A 22,626-nucleotide genomic window follows, 5' to 3' on the forward strand; every position below is an offset into this window, starting at 1 on the left:
ATACCAGAACAATCAAAACCAAATTTGAATTTTTTTAAAATTTTTTTTATAGTCATTTTAAATATTAGAAAAACTAAGTAAACCAAACCAATTACATCGAAAATCAATTTAATCAACCGAGTAGCAGCCATATATAACACTAATTTCATAAACAAATTAAGTTCCAAAGTTCTATGTTGGTACCAGAGTTATCTCAACAAGCAATGCTTGAGTTTTTGTTGAATTTATATATTCAAAAATCATTATTGAGTGATACTAATAAAATATGAACCTATAGGTCACACATTTATCAAGTTAACATATTTTTTGTATATTTATTATTAATATGATTATTAATAAATAATATCAATGCTTGTATTTAATTAATGAATAATTATTGTTTTGTGAAGATAATAATTATAAGAGAGTAAAACTAGTTATTATTTCATATGGTGTGAATTAATAAGTCATGCACAATATTTTAAACTAGTTGGATTCTTTTGTCTTTTAGCTAAAGACAAACTTTATATTTTATAAACTTAGAGTTTATAAAATTTAAAGAATCCTCATTTTTTCAACAGGTATGGCCAAAAATATGAAAATGTGGGGGTTGCTTGTCAACCTTCATGCCTTGTCTCCCCTGCTCCTTATGCTAGACATTACTTTAGAGAATTTTAATGGTTATGTCTTACTTTGTATGGACTATATAAGCGATGCATAAGGCTTCCATTTTTTCTAGGAAAAACACTCTCTTTCTTCCTCTTATTTCTTCACCAAAACCGTAAGATGCATCTTGCATCTTCTCTTGTTTTCTTTTGAAGATTATTCGAGTTTTGGTAGCTTAAAATGTCTCTCATTTAGTGTTTATTTTATTTAAGCACTTAAAGGCTTAAGAAGTTCTTTATACAAGAAGAAACAAGCATTCCAACTGCTTTATTCTTGATGATGGATATACATAGAGAAATCATATTATTTGATTTTTGCTATCTTCATAAACACCCCAAAACCAAGTGGGTTAAAAGGCTTCAAAGGATGTCATTCTAAAAAGTCTTTGGTTGTTTTTTATTTCATTCTAACATCTATAAATGGATCTACGATGGTTTGGTTTTGTTAAAAACTAAAAAAAAAACTTGTTATTTTTAAAGACTTCCGTTACCGGTTTTTATGAAAAACTAACTTATATTTTGTATCAAAACTCATCATTGGTGTTAGAGCCATCTTTTATATGTTAGAATGGTTTTTTTTATTTTTGATAATCTTTGGTTCATAATGATGAATTTTTTTTGTGTAAGAAAAATACATATTTGTCTTCTTTGGCAACTTTTTGGTTAAAACTGTTTATTTTTATATATAACCATTTTTCATGCATTTTGGTTATATAAAAGTTGCCTTAGAGAAAACAAATAGTTGTTTGTTATAATATTTGATATGCTGTTGTGTATAAACAAGCCGTTTGGACTTTTGTGTGATGTTTGGTTGATATTTATTTATTCATAAGATGTACTAGATAAATAACTAAATTTTCATTTGTTGATTTGTTGTAATAAATTAGTTAGACTAGTTGTATTTCTTTTTAAATGTAACAAGATGAAGAAATGACCTCCTTGAAGATGACTTAACCATTTAAGACCATAATCCCAACCATAAGCTTAATTACAATCTTAATGGTTTAAGTGTTACAACTTTAACAACATGAAAATTTGTAGTTCTTTTGCAAACAAAAGTTGACTTGGCATGTGGGAGCTTAAAGACTTTTTGAATTGTTTCTCAAGTCCTTTAGGAAAGACAAAATAATTTTTGTGATGACTCACAAAAATCATTACTAGACATGACTTGGTTTATACATATTATAATGCATGCATGTGATGTTTATTTTTACGTTATTGTATGTTATGTGTATGAAAATGAGTTTTACATGTCAAACAACATTTTAACATAAGATAATATCACTTGTGTAACAGCCCGAAATCCAGGTTAGCTTTATGACCCTTTTATTTTGGAGAGTTGGCATATTAGTCCCTCAAAGTTGTTAGACGGATTAGTGAGTACGCTCGGCGTACTGAAGTGTACGTCGCGCGTACTCACACGCTTAATTTGTACACGGGTTCATCCGGGTACCCCCAGCAAAGTTACGCTGGGCGTAACCGGCCCAGATGCAAAACCCTAATTCCCGGGTTTGCACTATAAAAGGAACATGTAGTCCTTTTCCCTAGCCACCATATCCCCTTGAGTGAGTCCTTGGAGAGCTGAGATTCGTGCTTTAGCTTGTGTGTGTGTGTGTTTTTGAGCTTGAAGTTATCTTTTCAAGGTGAAGAAGGAGAAGAAGGAGCCATTATTGGAGCTAGAAGTTGAAGAACAAGTGTAGATCCGAGTTCTATAGTGGTTGGAGATCCTTTCTGAGGTAAAAAGCTCAAAGCTTTCCTTGTTCTTCATAACTTTTGCTTGTTGGACCATTTTTAGGGTTTTTGGTTCAAAGTTGGAGACTTTATGTGCAAAGAGTCTCCATAAGCTTAGATCTGACCTTTTCTAGTGTATAATGTGTTGAGGAGTCATAAAAATCTAGTCTTGGATGTGGATCTTGTGTCATGCATGGGTTATAGTCTCATTATGGAAAGAGGAAAGGTGTTTTGAGCACAAAGTTGCCTTTACAACCATGCAAAGGCTTAAAGGTTTCAACTTTATGGATTAAGTCATATTAGAGGAGTCAGATCTAAAGTTTGGATGCAAGTCTTAATTGATTAAGACCTGAATGTGTTGGATAAAGAAACTGGGCATTACGCTGGGGGTAATCCCAGTACGCGCCGCGTAGGGGGTCACGTACCCCATTTCTGGAGTGCAAGAGTACGCCCCGCGTATTGCTTGCTGTTGACTTTTGTTGACTTTTATGGTTTTAGTCAACATGTGGACTTTTGGGTCAGGGAGGGGTAAAATGGTCTTTTACCCTTCTGTGGAATTTTAGAAAGGAATATAGTATAGCATTAAGAGCCGTAAATGATTTGGAATAATTACTTGATGTGATTAGGCGAGGCTAGGCCGTTTTTGCGAGATTCAGAGATATCGAGCACGTGAGACACTAGATATCATACGAGGCGAGTCTTCTCAGTATACTGTACCTGGAAGGGTACCTATGTGTGACCGGAAGGTCTGGTATGCTATAACATATATGCATTGTATGTTACTAGTTGTCTGTATTGTATGCGTTATGTATGCTATGCTTGATATGGGCTGGAAGGTATTATGTTATGGGCCGGAAGGCATTATGATGTAGACCGGAAGGTCAGGGTGTTATGGACCAGAAGGTCGACACAGGTAGGACCGGAAGGTTTACTAGGTTGGGACGGAAGTCCCCTGAGACACATGGACCGGAAGGTCATGGCTTGGAAGGGCGTATGTGTGTAAGTGGTATATTGGGGAACTCACTAAGCATTTATGCTTACAGTTGTTGTGTTATGTGTTTCAGGTACTATCGAGGACCGTGGGAAAGCGCCAACATGACTCGTACACACACCTACAGGCGGATCTGGATATAGTTGATCCTGGGATTTGACATGTTTTGTATTATGACTACGTGACATTGTATTTTTATGGTTGTTTTGAATGAAATTATGTTTTAGAGAAATGAAAAAATTGTTTTGAAAAATTACGTTGTTACAACTTGGAGTTTGAGTAAAAAATATTTAAAAGATAACATACGATGTTTATAAATGGATATTTATAAAAACTTTTTCCGGTTACCGGTTTATTGGTTAAAAATCGATTTTTCGTTGAAAATAGTTTTATTATAAAACATATAAATATCCAACTTTAAAATATTTGAAATTGTATAAAAAGATGTTTAAACATTATATAAACTCAATGTCGTTATAATCAATAATGAGTTTTTATTAAAAATGCTAAAAATCTGTTTATAGCGTTATAACGACAAACAATAAAACTAGTGATTATTTTTTTTTTTGCGTCGAAACTTAATATATCATTTTGGTGTTTTAAACATAATGTAACATGTTGATATTACATTTTATGCATTCCAAATAATATTTAAAATATAATTATCATCACCCAAGTTTTGGTTTATTAAAAATATATCTTTTATCATAAGATGCATAAAGTTGAGTTTATAAAATAAAATGACTTTATTTTACAAATTCATGAAGTCATAATATTTTTATTGTTAAAAGGAGATTTAAAATAGTGATGTTATAACTCATCCAAAACTCCAAGTCTTAAATATAAAATGCATTTTTATTGAAACTATTATCGGTTCTTAAAACCGATCAATGACTATGCTTTAAAATACCGGATTTCAGTTTATAATTGATTGCAACTAATGGATGTATGAATTGCTGAATGTATGCAATATTCATGAGACCATGTTTTTATAAACTATAGGTGTAAAACATATATAAAAGATTTTCTAAAATTGTAAATTATTGTTGTCCTTTTGAATAACACTCGTTATCATTTGTTTGGTATTAGTGTCATAGGGTCACCTGGTATAAAAATGCAAGTAATTTCTAGCAAGTCTGTAGTTTGAGTTTAGACACACCCGAGAGTGTGTTCGAATCCCTCAAACCAAGGCTCAGATGCCAACTTTAAACATCCAAAAATATGGTCCCAAAAATTTCAATTTAATAATAGATAGAATAGTATATTCCCATAACATCCAAACATTTGAAACAAACAAATGTATCAATTTTCCATAAATCAGAGTAAAACAACATAGCAAAAACTCAATGGTGTGTGTGATGCACTCATCCCGAGCTCTTCCCCTCAGAACCGGAAGTACCCGAAACATAAACTAAAAACCGTAAGCACAAAGGTTAGTGAGTTCCTCCAAAATACCACATACCATAAATATCATGCAATAATGAGATACGAGACCCGCCCACACTCAGATAATAGTGAGATACGTGCCTCGCCCACACTCAGATGATAGTGAGGTACGAGCCCCGCCCACACTCGGATAGGAATGAGATACGGTCCCCGTCCACACTCATATAATGGGCTCCACCCAATTGACATTGATGTGCACGAAAGTACCCGCTAATTTTAATATTTTAACCTATAGGCAGTGTACCTAGTCAGATTACAGTATAGCTTAGGTAAGTCGGGTGTCGATCACAGGGAACGGTGTCACTAATTTACTATTAAATTAATCTAATTATTAACAAGCTAAAAGGGTTTTTATCTAATTTTGCAAGTTTAGATGAACTTAATTCTTTAATGATAACTTAATCAATAAATAAAATACTTCTATTAGTTCGAATCCACTTTCACTCAATGGTTATACATTGGCTATAACTATTACTGTTGGTGACCAATTAAGATAGTATTAGTATTTTAGTTCTAACTCTACTAATTATTAATCAATTCATGTAATTCTATTTATGTTCATACAATAGTTAACACATAATCAATTATTAAGTAAGATTGGAGCCATGAAAGATTGATTAATCAAAACACAATTATAGTCATAATATAAGCTCTCTAAAACACCTTAATTTAATTATTCAATTACTATTCTAAGATTGGTTTGATCTTAGCTCCAATAACTAGTGTTCACTATATTATTAGGTATTCAAGTTCATGCAACATTGTGTTCACAAACTACACAAAACAAGGATTCAAAGCAATTAAATAACTAATTCAAGCATGCTAGGTAAAATCAATCAACACAAGCATATCACCAACAATTAAAGTCAAATCTAATGCATTAAAACCATGAGTTCCAGCTTCATCTAGCTAATAGAAGTAGCTAGATTTAGCTGGACATATTAACAGTTAAACAAACAAATGTTATAATCCAAAACATATTAAAGTGTACCAAACTATGAATCAATTTATGTACTTCTACTTCCCTGGTGTTGAAACCAGCTTCCAGGTACTTTTCTTCTCTGATTTTCGTCTTTAGGAACCCTTCTCAGGCACCAAAAAGTTTTTATAATCGTAATGGTTAAGGATATATATAGTTGCTAATTTTCATCATTCACGTCGTGATTAATATGATATTCACGTCGTGAGTTCCAGATAGCCGTGCCCGTCAAGGATTCCTTCACCTGTGTGCATATCTTCTAGAACATAGACTCACGTCATGAATCTTGAGATATTCACATCGTGAATTCGCTTTTCCCTGATTTTATTGTCTTTTAATCTTTTAACTCTTAAAGTTTCTTCCTTTGATGTTTTGAGCCCCTTTTCTTCAAAATGACTTCTTTTTGGCTGCAAATAACATTTAAAATCATAAGTACCATTATTCTAAACAAATTACCAGTTTATATATAAAACTGTACTTAAATATTGCCTAAAAATAAGTATAAATATGGAAATATCAAAATACCCTACACTTGTACTAGCCCTCAAGCAAATTTAAACTTAACCCTTTATTACTAATATCACATAGAGCAATCCGATTCCAACTCAGCCATTATGCCAAGACCTCAACGCATGCATTTGTGTCTAAAATTTTCCTAAAGTAACCCCCCATACTTTAAATACTCACAATCTTCATAAACACTCGCCCACTTCTTCCGAACAATGCTCATTTTATGCATCCCTCCGAATGCATCTGCATAAAACCTCCTACCTCAAGGTATTTTTAGTTGAGCAACCCAAGCATACATAATCTAGACAATTACAATTTATGATACCACTGTAACAGCCCGGAATTTCAGGTATTTCTTTAAATTATTTTTGGGGCATATTTAGGAGGGGACTCGGCGAGTTGGTGCCTGACTCGCCGAGTAGGGCCGCGGTCTTGGTCACAGATTCGCGACTGGACTCGACGAGTCCATTAGGGACTCGGCGAGTCGACGCTGTTCAGCTGAAACCCTAGCCGTTTTGATTCTGGATCGTATATAATGCTTTTAGGGCCGTCATGTCTCGTCTTTTGGCCGATTGAAGATAACCGAAAAGCCTGTGGGCGTCTGGAACAAGGGTGAAGGCTAGTGGAAGCTTGAAGAGGTTGTTAGGCAAGGAGAGGCAAGGTGGTGATCAAAGGAGGATCAAGGGGTCGAGCTCTGAAGGTTGGGGACACAGGGAAAACGTTTTCCAGGTAATCCTCGGATCATTTCTGTAGTTTTGGTGTTGTACACGAATCTAGGGTTTAGGAAACCCATTTAAGGATTTGATAGATTATAGTGTTGTTATAAGCGTTTAAATCCCAGTAATAGAATGTGTAAAGGTCCAGGAAGCCCCATATTTATATATTACGGAATCATGCGAATTACAGGAGACAGTTGTTTGACTGCATGGCGAGGACTCGCCGAGTCCAATGATCAGACTCGGCGAGTAGCTTGAAGATTCACTAGGACTCGCCGAGTTGTTCTTCAGACTCGGCGAGTAGCTTGAAGACTTACTGGGACTCGTCGAGTCGTTCTTTAGACTCGGCGAGTGGAGTCGGGGTGTCTAGACTCGTCGAGTTGCCTTTGCACTCGACGAGTCCGGTCAAGTTGACCGTTGACCTGTATGTAAATTAGTAGGGCCAGTTGTCTTGTTTGATAAGATCATTAATAAAGGTATGTGGTATTATAGGGAGCCTGCAGATTAGCGGATTGAGTGCGAGTGGCTCGAAAGGTGTATAGCTTGCATACTACGAGGTGAGTCTTCTCACTATACTTCACCCGGAAGGGTTTGACTGCGTGACCGGAAGGTCGTATGTGTTATATTTATGCTATGTCTAGAGAGGTAGATGATTTATATGTGATGTATGCTTATATGTGATGTATGCTTCTACGGGCCGGAAGGCGAGGCTTTATGTGATAGAAAGGACGGTATGATGTATGACTTATGTGTTATGTGTGATATGTTATATGTGTTATGTTTTATACTATTATGGGCCGGAAGGCAAAATACTATGGGCCGGAAGGCAACTTAATACGGGCCGGAAGGCGATATGTTATGGGCCGGAAGGCGATTATGTTACGGGCCGGAAGGCAAAGTTATGTGGACCGAAAGGTCCGGGCCGGAAGGCGTATGTGGGTAAGTCGTATACTGGGGAACTCACTAAGCATTTATGCTTACTAGTTGTGTTTATGTTTTCAGGTACTAGTGATAACCGTGGGAAGGCGCCGGCGTGACACGTACACACTGCCATTGTTGAAGATCTTGAGGATTCGTTATTTATATTTTTGCAATAAACTTGGAATAAACTCTTTTGTCGAATAATGATGTTTTATTTTAAATGAAAATTTTATTTGAAAATTTGAACTGTTACAATTGGTATCAGAGCCTTGGTTTGAGGGATTCGGGTGTACTTTCGGGTGCAACTGAACTCAGACCGGGGATTTGAGGAAAAACCTTTTTAAAATAATAAGGACACAACATTTCATAAATGGTAAAGCGGTAAAACAAGAATGGAGCAGTGTGTACGATCAGCCAGCGCCCGAACGGTAAAGATCCCCAGAATACCTTACAATGTTATGTTATGCACTGAATTATGAATTGTTATGCATGCTAGAGACTAGGTATACATGATAGGACTAGAATTGCCTGTTTTGTGATGCCTTAGTCTAGGGAGATTGTTTATATGAGATATTTGGTAGCGTGCAAGTAGATAGTGCATACTAGAGGTAGAGTACTCATTATTCGGGATTTGGGGAGGAAGATTTGGGACGAATACTGATGCGGTGTGGTCGGTAGTATTGGGCCCGTACTACCGAAGACACTGGATCGGTGGAAGACCCAAGTAAGAATCCCTGGAAATCGGAGACTGAGTAGGGCGCGTATCGAGTACAATTGTACTTGGTGGAGTCTCTGATGATTTTATGTTATATTTCAGAGACATCATGGTCATCACACGCAATGGGGCGAGTTCGAGCGGTGCGAGTGACGAGGAGATTCGTCAGATTATTCAGGAAGAGGTAGCTGCGGCGGTTCGGGCTGAGATCCCGGAGATGTTTGGGTCTATTAAGACCACTCTGATGGAGGAGTTCGAGGAGCGGTACGCCGCACTTACTGAAGCTGCAGTCGCTGCCTCTACCGCAGCTGTGGCTGCTGCTAGGCCGCAAGGGGGTGATTCATTGCTATTCAGGGAATTCAGCAACACGAAACCCCCTGAATTTGATGGGACGCAGGATCCGATTGCGGCTATGAGGTGGATCGCCGACATTGAGGGGTGCTTCTATACTTGCTCATGCCCGGAGCACTTGAGGGTACGGTTCGCCTTGAACCAGCTCCGTCTGGGAGCGAAGGACTGGTGGAAGTTCGTGACGGCGAACTTCACTCAGGCAGAGATTTCAGCGGTGACATGGGAGAGGTTTACGGAGATGTTCAGGGACGAGTACGTTCCCCCGGTGGAGAGGGAGCGATTGATTCAGGAGTTCTTGACCCTTAAGCAGGGTACTGACTCCGTGGCAGTGATCACGCAGAAGTTTCATGAGAGGGCAATGTTCTGCCCTGAGCTGGTATCTACAGAGCAGTCGCGGATGAGCCGGTATTTGGGCGTTTTGAAGAGGGAGATCCGGGAGTTTGTATCAAACTCCACCTATCGTACTTTCACTAAGCTTCAAGCGAACGCCAGGAAGCGCGAGATCGAGTTGGAGACTCAGGCGAGGGAGGAGGCTTAGTCTCGGCAGGTGGATCGGCGGCCGGCTCAGTCTCAGCCGGCAGCCAAGCGGACTAAGTTTGCTGATTCGAGGATGGGAGGTCCGAAGGGTCGTACTTGCGTGAAGTGCGGCAGGAGTCACGAGGGGGTGTGTCGAGCTGGTGGTTGCTACAAGTGTGGCAAGGAGGGACATATTGCCAGGGATTGCCCTAAGGGGTTTATGGTTTGCTTTCACTGCAACCAGACAGGCCATCGGAAGGCCGAGTGTCCGCAGCTTCGTCAGGGAGCTACACCTACTACCAGGACTACTGAGACCCGACCGGCGAAGGTCGAGGCCCCGAGGGCTCACGGGAGAGCCTTTCAGCTGACTGCAGAGGAGGTCCGCGCTGCACCCGACGTTGTGGCAGGTATGTTATCATTTGCGTAATTATTTAAAGGTTGAAATGTTATGCTTATGTTAATGTATGTGTAGGTACTTTTCTTGTGAACTCTATGCCTGCTCTAGTGTTATTTGATTCGGGTGCGAGTAGATCGTTTGTATCGTTAGCCTTTAGTCAGCATATCGGCATTAGTTGTGAGCCGTTAAGTCGGCCTTTGAGTGTTTCTATTGCGGCCGAGAGGGAGGTTTGTGCTACGGAGGTTCTTCGGGGATGTGTGCTAGAGATCTTCGGGGTCGCGTTCCCGATTGACCTAGTTCCTATTGCGATGGGGGACGTCTGTGTCATCGTGGGCATGGACTGGTTGAGCCGATTCAGCGCTGTCATCGACTGCGAACGTCAGCTGGTGACTATACGAGACCCTAGTGGGGGAGTTCTTACGGTATACGGCGAGGGTACCCGTTCGGGATCAGCTTTTTGTTCGGCCGCTAGGGCGAGGCAATGCATACAGCGGGGATGTAACGGTTTTGTGGCGTATGTGATGGATACGCGGGAGACTTCCGATAGGCCGAAGACAGTGGAGGAGGTTTCAGTGGTGCGCGAGTTTCCAGATGTTTTTCCCGAGGATTTGCCGGGAGTACCTCCTGCGAGGCAAATGGAGTTTGGTATCGATCTAGTTCCAGGGGCTGCGCCTATTGCGAAGGTGCCTTATCGTCTTGCACCTCCAGAGATGCAAGAGTTGTCCTCGCAACTTCAGGAGTTGTTGGGAAAGGGATTTATTCGGCCGAGTAGCTCGCCGTGGGGAGCACCGATTCTGTTCGTCAAGAAGAAGGATGGTTCACACCGGATGTGTATCGATTACCGGGAACTGAACAAGGTGACGGTCAAGAACCGCTATCCGTTACCGAGGATCGATGATCTATTCGATCAGTTGCAAGGGGCATCTTGGTTTTCCAAGATTGATTTGAGATCAGGGTACCATCAGGTAAGAGTGCGGGATGAGGACGTCCAGAAGACAGCATTTAGGACGCGGTATGGGCATTACGAGTTCGTGGTGATGCCTTTTGGGCTCACCAATGCCCCAGCAGTGTTCATGGACCTCATGAACAGGGTATGCAGGCTGATGCTGGATCGGTCTGTGATTGTATTTATCGACGACATCCTGGTGTATTCGCGGTCTAGAGAGCAGCACGAGGGACATTTGAGGGAGGTCCTTGAGGTGCTGAGGTCGGAGAAGCTATATGCAAAATTCTCCAAATGTGACTTCTGGTTACGAGAGGTCCAATTTCTGGGGCACGTTGTAAATAAGGCAGGGATATTAGTTGATCCGGCCAAGGTGGAAGCAGTGATGAGTTGGGAGGCACCGAAGTCACCTTCTGAGATCAGGAGTTTCCTTGGGTTGGCGGGGTACTATCGGAGGTTTATTAGGGACTTCTCCAAGATCGCGGTGCCGCTCACCAGATTGACCCGGAAGGGTGTTACATTTTCATGGGGACCCGAGCAGCAGACTTCCTTCGAGACACTTCGTCAGAGACTGTGCGAAGCCCCAGTATTAGCTCTCCCGGAAGGGATGGAGGACTTTGTCGTATATTGCGACGCATCGATTTCGGGGTTGGGTGCAGTGTTGATGCAGAGGGGCCATGTGATAGCCTATGCATCGAGGCAGCTGAAGCCTCATGAGGCGAGGTATCCCACGCATGACTTAGAGTTGGGGGCGGTAGTGTTCGCCCTCAAAATTTGGCGTCACTACCTGTACGGGGTTCGTTGTACCATATACACGGACCATAAGAGTTTAAAGTATTTGATGGATCAACCCAACCTAAATATGCGTCAGAGGAGATGGTTAGATGTGGTTAATGATTATGACTGTGAGATCCTGTACCACCCAGGCAAGGCTAATGTAGTAGCCGACGCATTGAGTCGTAGGACGGAGAGCAATCCATTGCGGGACGTATGTTTGAGATTGACGGTGATGACTCCGGTATTAGATGCTATTCGTGGGGCACAGGCCGAGGTTGTGAAATCTGGGATGCAGAAACAGGAGCGGGTCGTGGGGTTGATTTCAGAGTTCGTTATAGATGGACGGAGACTTCTGACGTTTCAGGGTCGGATCTGGGTACCATTCGTGGGCGGTACGCGTGTTACTTTAATGGAGGAGGCACACAGATCGAAATTCTCGATCCATCCCGATGCTACGAAAATTTATTTGGATTTGAGAAAGGAGTACTGGTGGCCTTGCATGAAGAGAGACGTCGCCTGGTTCGTTGAGAGGTGTTTGACCTGCCGTAGGGTTAAGGCCGAGCACCAGAGACCACACGGTAAGTTGCAACCCTTGGAGATTCCTGAGTGGAAGTGGGAACAGATCACGATGGATTTCATCACTAAATTGCCGAGAACTGCCAGGGGAGTCGATGCGATTTGGGTGATTATGGATAGACTAACAAAGAGTGCACACTTCCTTGCCATTAGCGAAAGTTCATCAGCAGAGAAGTTGGCAGAGTTATACGTGAGAGAGATAGTGTCTCGGCATGGGGTACCGATTTCGATTGTTTCAGATCGCGACGTACGTTTCACTTCCAGGTTCTGGAAGAAATTTCATGAGGAGTTGGGTACTAAACTGCATTTTAGTACTGCATACCATCCCCAGACCGACGGTCAGAGCGAGCGGACGATTCAAACATTGGAAGACATGCTTAGAGCGTGTGTGTTAGACTTCGGGGGTAGCTGGGATGCGCATCTGCCGTTGGCTGAGTTTTCCTACAACAACAGCCACCATTCGAGCATTGGTATGCCACCTTTTGAGTTGTTGTACGGTAGGAGGTGTCGGACTCCCATTTGCTGGGGAGAAGTGGGACAGAGAGTGATGGGCAGTACAGAGATCGTACTTCAAACGACCGAACAGATTCAACAGGTGAGGCAGAGGTTATTGACCGCCCAGAGCCGACAGAAGAGTTATGCGGACAGACGCCGGTCTGAGCTCGAATTCCAGGTTGGCGACTTCGTTCTCCTAAAGGTTTCTCCTTGGAAAGGAGTGATTCGGTTCAGAAAGAGGGGCAAATTGGGGCCTCGGTTCATAGGTCCATTTCGGGTAATTGCAAGGGTAGGTCGGGTAGCGTATCGGTTGGAGTTGCCAGCGGAGCTGAGTCAGATTCACAATACCTTTCACGTATCACAGTTGAGGAAGTGTATAGCCGATGAAGCGGCAGTGGTTCCGTTAGAAGATATTCAGGTGGATGCGAGCCTGAATTACGCCGAGAGACCAGTAGCTATCAGGGATCGGAAGATCAAGGTTCTACGGAACAAGGAGATACCTCTGGTGTTGGTTCAGTGGCAACATCGGAAGGGATCGGAGATGACTTGGGAGCCGGAGAGTGAAATGCGGGAGCAACATCCGGAGTTATTCACAGAGTGAGACTTCGAGGGCGAAGTCTAGTGCTAGTGGGGGAGAGTTGTAACAGCCCGGAATTTCAGGTATTTCTTTAAATTATTTTTGGGGCATATTTAGGAGGGGACTCGGCGAGTTGGTGCCTGACTCGCCGAGTAGGGCCGCGGTCTTGGTCACAGATTCGCGACTGGACTCGACGAGTCCATTAGGGACTCGGCGAGTCGACGCTGTTCAGCTGAAACCCTAGCCGTTTTGATTCTGGATCGTATATAATGCTTTTAGGGCCGTCATGTCTCATCTTTTGGCCGATTGAAGATAACCGAAAAGCCTGTGGGCGTCTGGAACAAGGGTGAAGGCTAGTGGAAGCTTGAAGAGGTTGTTAGGCAAGGAGAGGCAAGGTGGTGATCAAAGTAGGATCAAGGGGTCGAGCTCTGAAGGTTGGGGACACAGGGAAAACGTTTTCCAGGTAATCCTCGGATCATTTCTGTAGTTTTGGTGTTGTACACGAATCTAGGGTTTAGGAAACCCATTTAAGGATTTGATAGATTATAGTGTTGTTATAAGCGTTTAAATCCCAGTAATAGAATGTGTAAAGGTCCAGGAAGCCCCATATTTATATATTACGGAATCATGCGAATTACAGGAGACAGTTGTTTGACTGCATGGCGAGGACTCGCCGAGTCCAATGATCAGACTCGGCGAGTAGCTTGAAGATTCACTAGGACTCGCCGAGTTGTTCTTCAGACTCGGCGAGTAGCTTGAAGACTTACTGGGACTCGTCGAGTCGTTCTTTAGACTCGGCGAGTGGAGTCGGGGTGTCTAGACTCGTCGAGTTGCCTTTGCACTCGACGAGTCCGGTCAAGTTGACCGTTGACCTGTATGTAAATTAGTAGGGCCAGTTGTCTTGTTTGATAAGATCATTAATAAAGGTATGTGGTATTATAGGGAGCCTGCAGATTAGCGGATCGAGTGCGAGTGGCTCGAAAGGTGTATAGCTTGCATACTACGAGGTGAGTCTTCTCACTATACTTCACCCGGAAGGGTTTGACTGCGTGACCGGAAGGTCGTATGTGTTATATTTATGCTATGTCTAGAGAGGTAGATGATTTATATGTGATGTATGCTTATATGTGATGTATGCTTCTACGGGCCGGAAGGCGAGGCTTTATGTGATAGAAAGGACGGTATGATGTATGACTTATGTGTTATGTGTGATATGTTATATGTGTTATGTTTTATACTATTATGGGCCGGAAGGCAAAATACTATGGGCCGGAAGGCAACTTAATACGGGCCGGAAGGCGATATGTTATGGGCCGGAAGGCGATTATGTTACGGGCCGGAAGGCAAAGTTATGTGGACCGAAAGGTCCGGGCCGGAAGGCGTATGTGGGTAAGTCGTATACTGGGGAACTCACTAAGCATTTATGCTTACTAGTTGTGTTTATGTTTTCAGGTACTAGTGATGACCGTGGGAAGGCGCCGGCGTGACACGTACACACTGCCATTGTTGAAGATCTTGAGGATTCTTTATTTATATTTTTGCAATAAACTTGGAATAAACTCTTTTGTCGAATAATGATGTTTTATTTTAAATGAAAAATTTATTTGAAAATTTGAACTGTTACAACCACTATGGAGCTCTTTTGAATTTATTCACTTTCTTAATAATTTAATCTTTGATTTCTTTGAATTCACCACCTTGTTCGATTTGATTTATGGTATCTTCAACTTTTTGAATTTCTTCAGAATTTTGATCTTTTGATCTTCACTTTAGTTGCTCCAAAATTCTTCAAACTTTTCTTGCAATTGTCTCTTTTTTTTTTTTTAACATGTAACTCACTTTTTTCACTGAAATCCTACATGCTTAAGCAGGGGCGCTCAACTTCAACCTTTATTGGTTAAAGATAATAATTTTCCTGGATACATTTCTGGTACACGATGCTAAACATATTGCATCCTTCAAACTAAGCAAGGTTGTGTTTTTGTTCCATGATTTCACTAAAATAAGGGAGGCCACAAATGCACTATAACGTGTGTTGGCTCAACTAAACATTTGAGCTCTTATCGGATCATCCCATGCAACACTAGCAACTATAGTTCAAATTATTAATACTAGATTTAATTATTAAAAGTTTCAATTTTTACCATTATCTAGCAATTTACTTTTTCTACCCTCTACCCCACACTTATTTCATACAATGCCCTCATTGTATGCCTAAATATAAAAATTACGAAAGGAGAGAAAAAGGAATAGACTCCCTTGGGATAGTGGTGTGATCATTTCCAAAAGTGTGAAAAATGTGCATCTTGAATCTGGAATCTGAGAAATAGAAACTTGGATCTTGAAATCGCGAGATAAGGAATGTACCGGTAAAAACATGAAATCGAGCCTTCAATCTTCGAAAAATGTGGTGGAAATCTTGAAAATAGAATGAAAAATGTGGGAAAGCATACACCACATTGTATAGTAGTAAAAATGAGCCAAAATAATCTCCAAAATAATGAGAAGAAGACTGGTATCAACCCATGGAATAATAATATGTCAAGGGCCTTGAACTTGTGAAGAACACCAATTCACGATGTGAAGTAAGAAAAGTCACGATGTGAAGTCGCAATCACGCGTATTATGGGAACCCCTGAAAACTGACTCATGATGTGAGTAACGATAGTTCATGTCGTGAAAATTGGGCAGATAGACAAACACTTAACCAAATCTTCTTTTAATGTGCACAAGTCAACCGAATGTCTTAATGTATTAAGACTCTTTGAAATTCACCAGTTTTTGACTCTTTCGCTGACTATCCACTCTCTCGACTCATCGTACACTTATTTTAAAATACGGGTCTCGACTCTCGACTCTAAACACTCCCGGCTAAAGACGTACGCACTTACATTTCGATATCCTTTCTAGGCGCTCCTAGCAATTTCTGACAAATAATAACCAAAGAATAATAAAATTAACATAATATCTTCATAGTTCTTACAATCCCAACAAAATAACACAATAAAAGCAAACCAAAACAAAACTAAATAAAAACAAACAATCAATCACCCTCCTCCTCATCGTTCGCTCCACTTGTACCCGCTCTGTCACCTCCACGTCCGCCATACTCCGTCCATATCGGGCAAATCAGGTAATGATACCCCAAATGAGGCGGCTGCTCCACTCCAAGGTGCTGGACAATGTTCTCCATAGTCCCTCCGATCCAATTGACACTCAAAGATAACTGGTCAAAATAACCAGCCATGTCATTCCCAAAAGATGGTCCCACCATGGATACAGGTGGAGGCATTGGTTTCCTGCGTTCTCCCCGTCCTCTCACATTCCTGCGCCTCAGTCGTGGTTGTGGTTCAGGTTGGTCGGCCGGCTGATCATCATCATCATCACCCTCACCATCTGAAGGTATTATGCCCCAATGCGACCCAAAATTTCTGACCACCCGCATAGTCTCCAAATACCCCATGCCAAACTCATGCTCATCCACACATGTCATAGAACGAGTAATATCAGGAACAACCAAATAATACGAGTGGGACAAACGCGTAATAAAGTGCCCTCCACAAATGGGGCTCCCAGGGCGCGAACTAGCGGCAGACCCAGCCGGAAAACGTGCTAGAAAATAAGGAATGTTGCAACACACTCCAGGCTGTAAGATACACCATAAGATGAATAAATTATGTTTTGTCACTTTGTCTCCATGCCTCTTATGATTGATGGAAAATGTGATGAACCGGTGGAGTAAACGATGGATCGGGGACCGAATACTGCTCTTGGGAGACACTCCGGAATTAAACATTCTGGATGCAATACTATGCCAGAAAGAGCACCCAGTGATACCCTCCGCATATCCTCTAGCATCCGCACTAAAAAACATACCAAATTTGGGAGTTATAGCCTCTTGTCGATCATATAGTCCAACTCTCCAAGCAAATTCAATGAGGCTGCACTCCTGGTACTCACCCCCCAAACGGAATACCAAAGCTTGCGGCCAATGTGGGTCTTGAATACTTTCCTGAAATGTCACTGTTGAGAAAAACTCAACACAAAATTCCTTATATACCCGCTCTTGGACCCGGAACAGGTTACGCCATGCAGAACAAGTGAACGAATACCCATTTCCAATAAATAATTTTGTCAAAAATGGGCCCAGCCGATCTACGAGCCCTACTTCCCTCAACCGTGTCCAATTAATTGTTGGAGCAACTGTGATTTCTCTGTTGTAGAGCCACCCTAATCTGTTGTTCCAATAGGTCAAGATGTCTCAGGACATTGTTGCGGGAAAATTGTAAAACGGGTGCAAACCCGCAACTCTAGCTAGAATCTCTCTTCTGGGAGCCATTTCTGCAAAAACAGTAGCAAACATATCCAAAAGAAACAATCCAACAAATTAGAAATAAAAGAAACACAAAAAACTGCTCAACCCAGGATTCACGTCGTGAATTTGTAACATCAGCAATTAGAATCGCGACAATCAGGGGCAAATCTGGTCACAATATTAATGGGTTTTACTCCTATACCAATTCCAAGCATAAAGCATAAACATTCAAAGGCTATTATGGAACTTTAAAGAAGTAAATTCGACATTTCATCCAATTAACAAACCCTAACCCTAAATTCAATTATTAAAGAAAAATTAAGCTTAACAATTAAGAATTCTTACCTTTGATGGAAGTATTACGTAAGCACAAAGAAAAATCGAGCAGTTGTCGGCCAAAATCGAAGCAATGGGGGCTAAGGGGGGACCAGATCTCGTTTTCACTTCGTGAGAAATAAACAAAGGGAGGGTCAACTGGTTTTTAGGGCTTTATTCTGTGGTCCCGTGTTTTCAAAAATTCACATCGTGAATCCTGAAGAATTCACGTTGTGAGTTTAGTTTGGGCTAAAGTTTGGGCCATGCACTCACGGATTGATCTTGACCACTTATAAAATAGCTAAACTATATCATTGACTTATTATTCGGTTTATTCTCGATTCACGTCGTGAATTCTGAAGAATTCACGCTGTGAATATTTTCTAGAAGGAAAAATTCATGCTAAATCAAATTTGACTTTCAACTAAATTCTCAATTATTACTACTTCCATTTTAGGGTCCATACATTCAGTGTTTAATTATGTTATATTATGTTATTATCGAGTTGGATGATATGATCTATGTTTTTAAGACTAAAACGCAAAAAAGAAAAGAAAAAAAATGCAAACTAAACTCGGGTTGCCTCCCTAGAAGCGCTTCTTTTTCTTGGAGTCTTGAGCTGGACTCCGTGCCTCCTACGTTGAATCGTCTGAAGAGTCTACCACCAGCTAGCCCTTTTGTTCCTTGAAACGCCTCTTGTAAGCTTGAACTCGTCTTTTGTACCCCTTCTTCGAATTCTCCTTTTTAGCTTTGACCTCTTCTTCATCAAGCTTGTGTTTGGTCCCTTTGATTTCCTCCTTGCACTCCGTAGCATCCTTCTCCTCTTTCACTACTGGCTTTGTCACCCTTGAAGTAACCTCCTCTTCAACATTTGTCATCTCATCTTCCTCGCTTACCCAAGAAGGTGGAATCTTGTAAGCAATGAATTCAACCAAATATGGAACAAATGCTCTTGGTTTAGTTCTTTTGAATTGATGAACAGTCTTGATCTCTTCTTCCATAAGCTTCTCTAGTTCTTCTAATTCATTATCTTCATCATTACTGGTGAAAATTTCTTCATGAGCATGATCCTCTTGAAAGCTATCTTCCAATCCAAAAACTTCCTTTTCATCCCCAACCCTCAAGGTGAGCTTAGACTCGCGAATATCAACAAAAGATCCAGTAGTGTTAAGCAATGGATGACCAAGTATAATTGGCACATCAGGATCTTCTTTCATGTCCAATACCACAAAGTCTATTGGAAAAACGGATTTCCCAATTTTCACCAAAATATCCTCCACGATGCCTGATATGTGCATATTTAGTGTGTATTAAGTGTAGTTTATTATTCATATATTAGCTGAATTGTTGCATATTATGGACAAAAGGTACTTAAAAGTGTTAAATTATGTTTTTCAGTCCAAAGATGAAGCTCGGAAGCGAAAGGAAGCAAGAGAAGCGGTTAGGAGTTCAAGAGTGGAAAGAAGAAAGAAAACACCCATAAAAGGCTTCTACTCGCCGAGTCTGACCTTGACTCGACGAGTCCGGTCGCGGATTCAGAAAGATAAGCATTCGGAAGTCAAGATAGTTATCAGATTACGACTATTGTGAGAGGGACTCGACGAGTCACCATATGACTCGACGAGTCGGGATGCATATATAAAGATAACTCTATAATGTGAAAAAGGAGAATTCTGGGAAGTTTCAGAAGTGCTTAGCTGCGAATAAGAAGCCAGAAGAACCCTAGAAGTCGACCAAGGAAGCTAGAATCCAATCCCGGGAGTAATTAAGGCGTAATTTCATCATTCTACTTAATTCTTTTGTTTTTTCAACATGATTAAGCAACTTGAACTTATTTGTGTGCTGTTATTTACCTTAGTTATGAACTAATTTCTTTATACTTCTGTTTGGGGATACAAAGTTGACAATATGGTTTGATTGATTGGTAGGATTAATTCCAAGTTGGTGATTAATTGTTATTTTAGCTTGCTAAAGAACCTTGTGTATGAATGATAATAAATTTTCTGTTAATAGGAAGATAATTGATTAGCATGAACATCTATTGATTATCAACCTCGTATGATACGTGACCACTATATCATATGTCTAGGATTAATGAATATGAAACTAGGATTAATAAGGAAATTGAGTAAATTTATGTGCAAGCTTGTAAGATGACCATCGAACAAGAGGTTAATTAAGAATAACGAATTAATTAACTATTGCAAGTCTAACTTAATCCGAATAATTAATCTAGTAAATATAATTAAATTAAGCACTTGGCCACTGCTTGAATTAGTATATTTGCTAAGGATTAGGGTAGTGAACACAACTTAATCACTTGAATCGGTAACCAACGAAAGAATTAATCCATTGCACTATTACCTTAAAATCAACCATAGAGTTAACCGAGTTGAACTAAACAGAAGTTTCTTTCCCGTTATTGAATCTAGTTAATTTGTTCTTTTCTAGTCTTGCATTAGTTCTAGTTAGTAAGTTTCTAGTCTTGTAAAACTAGAGAAAAAACCCTTTTTATTATTTGTTTTATTTAGATAGAATTAGTTTTTTAATTTAATTTGCCGTTCCCTGTGTTCGATACCCTGCTTATTTAGCTATACCACAATTGATAGGTTCACTGCCTTTTGTGTGTTATTTGATAATTAAAGTAGGATTAAAACTAGTTGGTTTTACACACATCAATGCCCCAGGGTTGTGTTACTGAATGGTTTGTCATGTGAATAGTCATTCTTGTAGCCTTCATCTTCTGAATTTCCAACTTCTGATAAAATGAATAAGGCATCAAATTAATGCTAGCCCAAGAATCGGCTAAAGCATCAACCTTCATGTTGTTACCAAACTCACATGGAAGAGTGAGGCGTCCAGGATCCCGCATTTTCTTAGGTGTCCCTCCCAACACAAATTTTGAGCTTTGCTCACTTAGAATCATTTTGGAATTCTTCTTTAATTGCTTGCGAGTGTCTATCAAATCTTGCAGTAATTTTTGATACTCGGGAATTTTGGATAATGACTCGATAAAGGGAGTATTAATCGGGATACCCTTCACGTGCTTAACAAACTCTATATGCTCTCTTTCTAGTGGACTAAGGGTATCCTGGAAAGGAAACGGCAAGGGCGGCTGATAAACCGAGCCAGCTATAAAAATTTTCTGTTCCTAACAGGCCCACGTCGTGAACTTATATGGTTCACGTCGTGAATTCTGAAAATCAGCAGCATCTTGATTTTCGAGCTTGGGCTTCTTCATCTTTGGATCGGGCTGCTGTTGTTCTACTTTTAGTGCCTCTAAGAATTCAGAGATGGCCTCTTCTTCAATATCTATGGCCATTACATGAGATTGGGTCTTCATTTCGGGATTTTTCGGGGACAACTTCTCATGAACCAGAGTGGCTAGTTGACCAAGTTGTACTTCAAGGTTATTGAGGGAGGCTTGCTGATTCTTTAGTAAAGTTTGTTGTTCATTAATAGCAGAATCAGTAACGTCGTGTCTCTTTTCCGAGGCTTCCATAAACTTCATCAACATGGTCTCTAGATCGGGTTTCTTCTCGGCTGGTGGCTGCTCTTTTTGATAGAAGCCTCGACCTGTCTGCCTATACTTCTCTTCTTTTTTCTTCTTATACTCTTAATATGGCAGCCACTCCTTCTTTGGTTTCCGCTAGTCTTCATCAAACTTATCCCCACTTGAGTAGCACACTTGAGTTTTTTTGTTCCCAAACTCATCTAAATTGCAGTCCTTGGTCAAGTGCGGACCACTACACCTCTCGCAACCCACTCTTATGGCATGAATTAGGTGGTTCATTTGTGTCAACCTTCGGACAATATTATTTAGCATAGCCATCATGGCTGCTATTTCTTCAGTTTGGGCTCCTCCACCGCCTTTAATTCCTTCCTGCCTAGGGTTGTGGTATTCGCGAGAGTGTTTCGTGAATTCTTTAATTAATTCCTTGACTTCACCCGAATTTTTCCTTGTAAGTGGTCCTTGAGAATCAAGGAGTTGTCTTGTCATCACGTTTACCCCATCATAAAATATTGATACCTCCTGTTAAATGTTAAGGTCATGTTGAGGACAATTCCTTAACAACCCTTTGTAACGGTCCCAAGCTTCGTAAAGTGACTCTCCTGGGTTTTGCTCAAAATTGGCTATTGCCTTTTTGAGTTTAGCAATCTTGGATGGTGGACACTATTGATCTAAAAACTGCTCACGCATTTGAGCCTAAGTAGTTATGGTACCGGGTGAAAGTGCTTTTAACCAATCCTTTGCAGCACCTTTAAAGGTAACGTGGAATCCATAGCAAAATGGTGTCTCTGTTAATATTTGGGACATTTAAGTAATCGGCAATGTCATTTACTTCATCTAAGTGTTTGAATGCATCCTCGTGATCCTTTCCATAGAATGGGATATCCTTTAGTGCGGAAATGATATGTCCCTTTAGCTCGAATGTGGCAGTGGTAGGGATTGCAGGTTGTACTAAGCCTGGACCAACATCTTCTCGAATTCTCTTTCTGTAAGCTCCCATGGACATTTCCTCAATATTTGCCATCTCGTGCCTTGGATCGTTCTCGGGTTCGCTCGTATGTTCTTCAATTTCGGGCTTGGTATCGTACTCGGATTCGGTTTGGAAGGGTAGTTGATCCAAGTGTTCAAGCTTTCTTTTGTTCTTCGAGGATGAACTTGACTCCCCAGTCTTCTTCCCCGATTTCTTTGAAAACACTGATT

At 40.7% G+C, this 22,626-nt stretch overlaps 1 non-coding gene across 1 annotated transcript; it reads left to right on the forward strand.

Moving 5' to 3' along the window:
* The first annotated feature begins 21,961 nt into the window (after positions 1–21,961).
* On the forward strand, positions 21,962–22,068 carry LOC145003581 (small nucleolar RNA R71). The gene has a single exon (XR_013662036.1). It is a non-coding gene; the product is annotated as a small nucleolar RNA R71 (small nucleolar RNA).
* The last annotated feature ends 558 nt before the right edge of the window (positions 22,069–22,626 follow it).

The sequence above is a fragment of the Lactuca saligna genome, chromosome 6, assembly GCF_052625555.1.
Source record: "Lactuca saligna cultivar CGN05327 chromosome 6, ASM5262555v1, whole genome shotgun sequence".
In the NCBI taxonomy this organism is placed as follows: Eukaryota; Viridiplantae; Streptophyta; class Magnoliopsida; order Asterales; family Asteraceae; genus Lactuca; species Lactuca saligna.